General features: G+C 52.2%; 1 pseudogene; it reads right to left on the bottom strand.

Annotated features, from left to right (window-relative positions):
- Positions 1–1,010: 1,010 nt before the first annotated feature.
- The window catches only part of LOC122385987, a 46,283-nt pseudogene continuing 37,090 nt past the window's right edge, over positions 1,011–10,203 (bottom strand).

Below are 10,203 nucleotides of genomic sequence, written 5' to 3'. Positions count from 1 at the left end.
TGGTTTAGGAGAGTACTTTCTTACAAAACAGCAAACATTTTCGAGTTCAATCACTTTGTTACCATACATGGTGGTGTAAGCTATTCTATCCATGTCACCCTACAACCTGTCATTGCAGACGTGTTTCCATCGAAAAGTTGCTAAATACAGAAGAGACGACGATTACGTGGCCGGTGGCAGACCAGTCACTCAATATGGCTGTTTTTGGCGCCTTCTGAATCTCTCTTCTGAAGTCCCTGTGATGTGTATCTTCAGCTCTGTACTTGTCTGTTCAGAGTGCCTTTTCGAGACAAGGCTTGGGTATTCTCACCTACTACACTTTCTGTCGTAGATGATGTTTTTCGTACTCCAGCGTAGATGGGTAGCCATACGGCTGCCACGGTTGACAGTGATGACATCAGTCATCTTTTGCAAGCTCGTTTAAACATTTGGGCTATACGGGGATTGGGCCAATCAAGTTGCCCCAATTCACTGACAGACATGCAAAAGATAGCCCGGAGAAGGACCGCTCCGGTTGTTTTTCAATAGAAAAACACAATTCTAACGAATAGTGTTTGTCTAATGAAACAACAACCTGTATCCCCGTATAGCAATCCCTGTATAGCCCAAATCTTTAACGAGCTTGCAAAAGATGACTGATGTCACCACTGTCAACCGTGGCAGCCGTATGGCTACCCATCTACGCTGGAGTACGAAAAACATCATCTCACGCTCTCAGTCCCAGCGGATAAAAACAACACCCAAGAATTTCTGTCGTAGACTATATCAAGGCGACTATATATTCCGTGCTACTACTATGATCCCTGTCCCTGATGTTGAAGACATAAATGTGTTCCTTTTTATTTGTATTTATAAGTTCCAGAAATTACTAAAGATTATGAAAAGATATCAAGTGATATTTGATCTCAGCACTAATTATCGTTTTGTATTCCCTTGGCCGATCGTTTCATGATCGACAACTGGTATCTGATGTGACCTGTTATCTCCCTCATATCAACCAAACTCATTCGTTCCATCCCTAATATATATTCATGTAACAAACAGTCGACACATATACATACAAAAAGGCATGCTATTCTATCCAAATACCATGTATCACAGCATCTCACCGACGTTGCGCCGGAAAGGCGGGCGGACGGACGGAGCGCACATCTCCAGACGCGGCGTCCGCCCCAAACACACGATAAACCATCTCGTTTAACAAAAGTAAAAGTACGCGTGCGATCAGCCGCGCGGCTGCGAGTGACGGCGCACGGCGTCGGTCGGCGGCGCGCTGCCATGTGCGCCAGGCTCGCCGCGGCGCGCCAGCGGCCATCGCGGCGCGGATCGCCAGAAAAACAGGCCTCCTGCGGCCGGGCCGGCGCAGCGCGCGGCGTCCCCGCTGAGCGCCGCTGCCGGCCCGCCGAGACGGGTCAGCCGCCGACTCTCCCTACGTGCCTGCGAGTGGCCGCCGCTCAGGATGGAGGCCACAGCGAGCGGCGCACGGGCCCACGGAGGGAGATGGGTCGCCAGAGAGGGCAGGGGACCAGCGCGCGGCCAGGTGCCGAACACGGATTGGGACGGACCCAGGCGGGGAAAGGCCGCGAAGAAAGGCAGACGGAGCGATGGAATGGAACAGTGTGGCCGAAAGCAGGCAGGCAGAAACGAAAATGACAATAGGTGAACGAATCCGAATGGATACAACGGGGCTGCTAAGCGTCTGGCTGGGAAAGAAAACGTCTTGGATTGTAACCACGGAGCGTAAAACGGGGGAGAAATACAACAGTTCACACATTCACTAGTGCGGCCAATCCCCGCCCGGTTACAATGTGCGGCAGTTCTCCTATCGGCACTATTCTCCGTCCCACACATCCTTGGTCCCAGAACAGCGCACCTCCCGGTCCCACTAGAGTCACAGGTCGCGTCCGGACAGGTCGCTGTTGAGAGCACCGATCCTATCTTAACAGCTGGGAGCGCGGCGCTTAGTGCTTTGTTTACTCTGTCGGGCGGACCCGTTCAATTATGGAGGCCCGTTCACTGGCTGGCTAGGTGCGTCGATGGTCCATAAAGGCGACCGGCGGGTCGTTTTACTGAGCGCGCGCGGCGGCCGGTGGCGGCGGTTCCGCCCTGGCCGCACACCCACCGTGTGGCCCCTGCACCGCCCTCCGTGGGCACGCATTCTTTCCACGGGCACTGGAATGCGGCGGCGGCCCGTAAGTCACCGGCGCCCGGCTGTCCGCGCCTGCGTAGTGCGCCTCTGCAGCGCGCGGCGCGCGGCGCACCTGGCTGCCGCGCGGCGATGGCCGCGGGAGCGCCGCCACTGCCGCGAGGGCGGCGCCAGCCGTCGTAATCACAGGTCTCCTCGCGGCGCTCAATTATCACAAGATGAGGAGGGTGGGACAAAATGGTTTAGCCGGCCGCCGCTGACTGCTGAGCCGATCGCGGCGAACCGGCAGTCCCACCCGATGGTGGCGGTCGCGCTCGGACTTGGTCGGTGTTAAAGCACTGTCCCCTCGCGCGCCGCGACCGATGAGATAATAACAATGACTGGCACACCGGCACTGCGTGTCCGTAGCGCACACCCAGTGCACGTGTCCGCCCGGCGCACTAACTGGCGTACGTCCGTTCGCAGCGCTCAATCACCTCGTGAACATTGTCTATTCGCTTCTTGAGGATCTTGATGCTTTTCTCCGGCAGCGTCGGCAGAAAGTCGACGAGCTCCGGATGCGTCTCGCGGAAGATACGCCGCAGTGCGGTGCCCACGTCGCCTGCGCGGTGGAGTCGCCTTATGGCCTCTACAGTGTCTCGCCGGAACACGCACGTAGCGTCGAGCATGGTGCGATGATACGGCTCGTATTTGTCCAGTAGGCGGTAGCCGTGAAGCAGACCCGACTCGTTGTCGAGGAACATGAGCAGTCCGGTGGACGGGTCGCGCGCCAGGTTGTGCGCGGGCGAGTCCATCATGGAAGGGTTCCACTGCTGGTTGTAGAGGTTGTTGACGATGCGGTCCAGGTTGGCGGTGAGGTAGTCGAAGAGGATCAGGTCGGACCACTGCGCCAGCTCCAGCACCGTGTCGCGGTTCTGCTCCATATTCAGCGCGGAGAGCCGCAGGTCGGCCGGGTGCAGGCGCCGGTCGGTGCCCCGCAGCTGCTCTGGGATGAACGCTGGTGTCAGGTTCTCCCTGAACCGCGTGAGCACCACGGGCCGCTGCTCGGCCCACTGGGCCAGGCTGAGCTGGGCGCGCACCGCCGACCACTGCCGCTCGGCCGGCTGCACCAGCAGCAGAGAGTCGGCGGCAGGTTCCGGATCCCGAGCTCACGACTCAGCAGGAAGCTGAAGATCTCGCCCTGGATCTGGTCGAAGTTCTGCCGGTAGCGGCAGCAGGATTGAGTGCCGTTCTCGAACGTCAGCAGACGGTTCTGCATGCGACCGCAGCCCTCCTCCACTTTGATGAGAGCAGCTCTCCGGCAGAACGCCCTCCACTCGGAGACCTCCTCACTGGCCACTCCTCGCGGCAGCGCCGCCTCCACGGCATCGCTCCAGAAGATGCCGTCCGTGAGCTCAGCAACGTCGGACTCCTCATCTTCGACACTAGCGTTGACTACCACCGCTGGCCGGGCAGAGGTCCTCTGAAGGCCCGCCGCAGGTGAGCTCTCTGTGCTCACCAAACTCGACAACACACTCTCACTGTCCTCACTCACAGCAGCTCCCAGGTAGCTGATGGAGTCCACAAGCTCCACCGGTAGCTCGGTGGGTCTCGGGGTGACCAGCGGCGGCCGTCGGCCGAGCGCTGTCAAAAGTCCAGCGGCTGAGGGAGCCGCTGTCGGAGGCGTCACCCCCGCGTCCGTCTCGGAGTAGAGCGGTGGCAACACGTACAGTGGGATCAGCACTCCCAACACGGTGCCCAGCACGAACGCCACTCCGGCGGCGATCACACAGAGCGCCTGCGCCGTGCGCGTCGGCGCCACGCGCACTCCGAGCACCTCCAGCTTGTGCATGGCGGCCGTCACACAGGCATGGGCGCGGCGCGGCGCGTCTGTGCGCGCCTCCTCGCGGCGCGGCGGCTGCGGCCCGACTGTCCCGACGGCGGCGGCGGCGGCGGCGGCGGCGGCGGCAGCGGCCGGGCGGCTGGGCGGGCGGCTGCCGGCGGCGCGGGGCGGAGACTCCTCGCCCATGCACCTGCAAAACATCACACAGCGCTCAATCAGTGGCGGCCGACGGGTGAATTACCGCGCCGGCGAGCCGTCCCATTGGTGGCTAATTGATTACGTCAGAGTGACGTCAGTGGTGACGACCGGCCGGCCGGAGACGGCAGACCGAGAGGCGACGGTTCGGCCGGCCGCCGAACGCGGCATCGACACGACACCCAGTCACAGCAGCGCGCGATAACCGCTGACGATGAGGACAGAACACACAGGCACTGACACATACAGACAAGGCGGGCGAGCGGTACCCGGACCAGAGCAAACAGACATGCCTACTGCACGACCAGTTTAACAGAGGATGTACTGGTGTAGGTGTTCTCACTGACCGCAGATACAACCAAACAGATTACATCACAACAAACAAGTAAACAAACACAACGAGGGAAGAATCATGTCTGCAGGCTCGATGTATGGAATGTGAGATGTAGGTAGCATTTTGTTTTTAACATAGATCTAATTGTAATTGCTTCATATATTTACATTTTGGTACCTAAACATTCCAAATGAAGTAACGATATTCCAAATGAAATAAAAAGGGAACTAGGATTAGGCACAGAGGGCATCAGCCGACTGCAGCTTACAAACACAAGGATTCAGCGTATTGAGCTATTGTTCAGTACCGAATATGGGTGCATGATCTATTGCCCAGAGATCCGATCACGAGGCTCCTAATTATTGACATTTCACTGGCAGTGCACTTAGTGAACGTTGTCCTGTCAACACGGACACCAATAGCACTGGTGAAGGGCTAAGAGCAGAGCAGTGTCGATATAAAGTTTAGAAGCTGCGAATGAAGACAGCCCGGCGGAATACAGAAGCACATAGCAGTTTTATGACTACCGTGCGGGAGAAAATACGCAACTCATGATTCCCTAGTGTGCATGAAATAAATTGGGTTTTGGTAAATTGTGTATAAATTGGGGTTTGTTAATGAGGGTCACAGCACCTCGTCCACAACATTCAATATTCATTCCGTATTCAGCATATGTACTTATTAAAACGGTATGGCAGGGCAGCCCTTCTTTCAAGCAAGGAATGTACATATAAAAAAATGCTGCTTCTGTATTACATAAACGTCACTCAAGACATACGGAAAGCGGTCTATTGGACGGAAGCTACAGCATGACGTCTAAAGCGTGCAAAATTGACAGAATGGTCGAAGATTATCCCAATGTCACAGGTGTGCCCTCCTCCGCAGTGCTCACCGTTCACACGGGAGCGCTATTTATACATAGTATATCCCATTCCATCCCGAACAGAACGGGCGGTGCTAACCAACGAGGTCCATAAAACGGGCCCGGACCCTCGCAATCACCGAGACAGCGTGGGTTTCCAGCCGGCAGCGTCTTAACCCGGCTAGTCCGTGGGAGGGACGGGTCGATGGAATTTGCCGCCTCCGCGCCCGACCGGACCCCGGTCCTGGTTAAATCGAGGGACGGCGGAGGGGTGCAGGGGATCAGCTAAGCGTCTTCCGGCGCGCGGCTCCTCTATGAGCGCCGCTCGGCGCCGCCGACAACACCTCGGCACCTGCGGCTTACCATTGTGATTGTACCGCCGGAATGGGGACTGGGCGCCGCGCCGGCCGCATGCCTGCGCCCGGTTAAATACCTGGCGGCGCCGGGACGCGACGTGTGTGGCCCCGTGTGACCGTCCGGCCAGCGGGGGTCAGCACTGCTCCCCGCGGGGGGCTCGCCTGAAGGAGGGTCCCGCTCGGCCGCTCCGATAGACGCCGCGTCCGTCTTTGACATTAGTGGAGACAGGCGACTGGGATGGCTTCACCTGGGCCCTGACAGGTGAGGATTTCTCGAACAATCAGGGGGCTTATGGCTCCATAAGGACTAAATTTCTATAGTCCCTTGTTTCGAACTAAGTGCGAAAATATGTCTTCTCCCATGGATATGGAGCATCGTTTACGGTAAACAGACGCAAACAGTCCAAGGATGTAATTTCCCGGTGTCGATATCTTTAGGCCACTGTGTCGGCCTCCCGGAAAGCGTATACCAAACTTACTTTTGTTTACTCCTCCAAAAAGTGGCATCTGAATAGATACGTAAATAAGATAATAAAGATTAGTGATGTCATTTTCCAAAAAATGTCTGACCGATACCGACCGAAACCAAAATTTGGGAAAAATTTCCGACCGAATACCGACCGATTACATCCCAAGCCAAAATTTGACCGAAATTTGACGGAACTTCTATTTGCTATTACTTTACCCCAAAATTAAAATATTTGGTAAATTCTGATGGAAAATAATGGGAAATGGCATTTCAATTCAAGTTCAGTCAATTCTTAGCCACTGCAAAATACATATTGTGATAGAAGTTACATTGCTGAGGGTATAGCAACACATGGACCTCAGCATTTCACAGATTTAGTTGATAAGAATTGTCAAGAATCTACTGTGGTCTATGTAAGGAAGAATGCTCATTCATGTTGCAAAAGCACGATCAATTAGTATAGTCAAATGGTTGGTAATAGGCATGTTCATGACAACATTCCCTAGGAGAAAAGGCGGAATCAAAACACCACGAAACACATCAAAACTGCTTGGAAACTTGCCTTGAGTCTTGAGATGTGGTCTGAGATACTCTACAAATGATTTGACACTGAAAATCCAGCTGAAAAGGCAGCTATTAGGAAGCTCTGAGCTTGAATTTTGTCCCAAAAATGAAATGAAAATTCATTACACAGGCACTTTGTCTTATCTCTTGTTTGTCTTATCTTTACAAGAAAACAAAATATGCAGACAAAATTAATACCTACAAAGTGGCGCCCAAGGCTATATAAACCAGGTAGAACGCTCCCGACGAAAAAGTGGTGACAAGCGATAATTAGTAGCCGCGACCCTCTTTTGTTCAAAACTATATCCGCAAGCAGCATTTACAGGCTAGCGGAAATCGACCAATCGGCGTTCGGCAATACTCAACGCTGATTGGCCCGATGCTCGTGACGAAATTGCGGGGGACTGCAGCTATTCCCCTATGGCGTTTAATAGACTTACGGCTTTTGAAGGGGATTTGTACCAGTTTTTGTTGGGTTTGAGGCCATTTTTGAGCTTGGATATTCTTTCTGTGACTTTTGACTGTGTAATAACGACATTTAATCATAACATTTCTATATACTACCGGTGTCACATCGACCAAAAAGACCGTAAGTACATGGGATAGACGGACCACTGCTGATGGGGCCACACATGCCGGCGTGTGGTCATCGGAGGCCCATGAGGGCTCGACATAGGCCCTTCATGGGTCGGTATAGGCCCGGTGGGTCCAGTGCAAGCCTATCAGGGGCCGGTGCTGACCCAACAGGGCCCAGTGACATATAATGTAAGGCCGTCTAGGGACGTTGAGGGCTCATGGGGGCCATATAGGACCAATAGGGACCACATAAGCCAATCAGGGGCCATTTAGGCCAATAAAGGCACTTCAAGGGACTTGAAAAGGTCATTCAAGAGCTGTGGTGGGCCCATGAGAGGACGACACCGGTCCAGCAGGTGCAGTCAGGGGATGTTGTACGGGTTTCTCAGTGGCCCATTTGGGCATATCAGTGACCAATTTAGACCCAGCAGTGGGCTTTGTAGACCTATCAGGGGCTGGTGATGGTTCATCAGGGGCCAGCGTTAGTCCATCGGGGCACGGCATATGCCCATCAGAGGTAATTGCGAGCCCACGCTGAACAATGCTGGCCCTTCAACGGCCCCATGGATCTACATTGACCCATGGGCCATGATGTGTCATGTATGCCCCTATGACAGGCCTACTCAGACCCCTGATGGACGTTCCCGGCCTCTGATGACCCTATGCTGAATGCTGATGGGGCTCTAAGAGTCTCCAATAACCCTTCGTCACCCCATTATTACCATACGCTGGCATTAGGGACCCCACATCAGCCGCAGGGCAGTCCGTACCATGACAGCATGTCTTTTCGGCCGATATTTCATCGGTAATATTTATCAAAATCATGATTTTATGGTGCCATTATATAGGTAACAGTCATAAGAAATATATTTCAACTCGAAAACAGCTCGAAACAGCATATAATTTTAAAGAAACCCCTCCGAAATCCAAAAGCCTATTCGGGTCCATAGAGAATAACTGCGGTCCCCCGCAATTTCGTCACGAGCGTCGGACCAATCAGCGTCGAGTACCGCCGAGCGCTGATTGGTGAATTTTCCGCTAGCGTGTAAGTACTGCTCACGGAACAAGAGTTCGTCGACAATCCTCCACAAACGTCTGTCACCATTTTTCATAATGCTTAACAGCCGGAGCGTACCCCCCTGGTGGCGCCAAAGTGGCGCAAAAAGTAATAGAAGAACCAAGGATTGATTTTTAAGATCCTCTCTTCTGTAACGAAAGGATGTATGTTGATGACGTAATATTTATTTATATGCCCTTTTGGTCGAATTATTGAAGGGAAATTAATTTTTTTGTAGTGAATTACACTCAAAATGTTGATTTCATTAGAATTCAATATCGTGTTGGATCATTTACATCAATAAAATAATTCACGAGGCAGCATGTAACAATCCAAAACTTTTTTTTTGCAGCAACTTTATCAGCTGGTTTAAAGTCTCTGTTATGGCGCATCTGTTTCGAAATCCTTCCTTGTGTTTGGAATGTGGAAGATTCCAGAAATCGGACATGGGCCGATGTAGTTTTTGTCAAGATTCCTATGTTTTTATGTTGTGGTCATCTAGATTTCAAACATTTGGTTGGTACCTGCAATATTTAAGGAGAATGTGGGATAGTAGAACACCTGTGAAATGTAAATGTGATCACTGCTAAGTGCTAAGTGCTAACTGTCCAGTTTTCAGAAACACATTTCAGTAATTCCAATTCAAGGTATTTTTGTCCTTGCATTTTTGATGACTGTATAATGATTTTTGTAGGCAATACTTCTTTGATTACAGGTGAAATTTTAACAGTTAGACTGGAATAGAGTTTCAAAATTGTGTGTACTTGTGGGGCCAACTGAGTCAAAATCAGCCTGCTTGTCGTTGTGGTTGGACAATGGGTGGCTGCTGCCTGCTGGGTGGGTTGGCTAATGAGGTTGCCAAAATGTGGCATTTGGCATTTGGGGGAAATTTTGCAACTCTATCATTAACATCCCAATAAATTTCATTTTAACTAGGCAAAAATGGAATACTTTCTCTTTTTGAAAATGGTTTCACTGGCAGGGTGACCGAAAGTGTCCGATTTTTGGGGGGCCTGACCGACCGATTACCAAATCGGTCAGCATATCTTTTCGGTAACCGAAATTTTCGGTAACCGATTGACACCACTAATAAAGATAGACACAAACGACTCATCATCTACATCACTAGGTAGAGACATCGCTGAGTACTAAGGTACCGTAGGTGGGGCTATTGGAGACCACCGTGAGGCTATTTGAGGCAGTATGTTAAAACCGCTTTAAAATGAAAACCGTTTGATATTTTTGTTGTCATTTTTGCTCAGGCAATTCACCGCTCGATTCCGCCCAAACCTAAGCAAAAATGACAACAACATATCAAACGGCTTTAATTTTATAGCGATTTTAGCATATTTTCTCAAAAAGCTAAACGTTTAATAGCTAAGCGTATATAAAAGCGTATACCTAACGGTACGCTTTCAACATTTTTTTTCGTTTTTCAGTGCAACCACGAGACAATCACGGTTGCTGGTTTATGATTATCCATTGACTCGTGCACGCTTAACCCTCGCCCTGGCAGGCGAGGGTTACTCTGACACGGAGCAGCACCCCCGTATAAAGGGCCGTCTCCCGTGGCGGGCTAAGTTTGGCCTCTGTGACACCCTTGACACCCGTGACACTTGTGACACCAATAACAGGCGTGTCGGGGCGGAGACTCTCTCCAGCGACTAACACCCGACACAACTCGAGGTCGATCGTCAGCTGGCTGTCAGCTGTGACAGTGATGGCGCGCCGAGGACAAACTCGGCGAGGTGCCGTATGTCCCTGTAGGAAAGACGCTGGCAGCGGTCAAGGCTGGGGATCAGTCTGTGTAAGAGATAAGTGC

Source organism: Amphibalanus amphitrite, unplaced genomic scaffold (genome assembly GCF_019059575.1).
Source record: "Amphibalanus amphitrite isolate SeventyFive unplaced genomic scaffold, NRLGWU_Aamphi_draft 000236F_arrow, whole genome shotgun sequence".
NCBI lineage: Eukaryota > Metazoa > Arthropoda > Thecostraca > Balanomorpha > Balanidae > Amphibalanus > Amphibalanus amphitrite.
The sequence above is the reverse complement of the archived record's forward strand: the minus strand, read 5'-3'. Positions and strand labels throughout refer to the sequence as shown.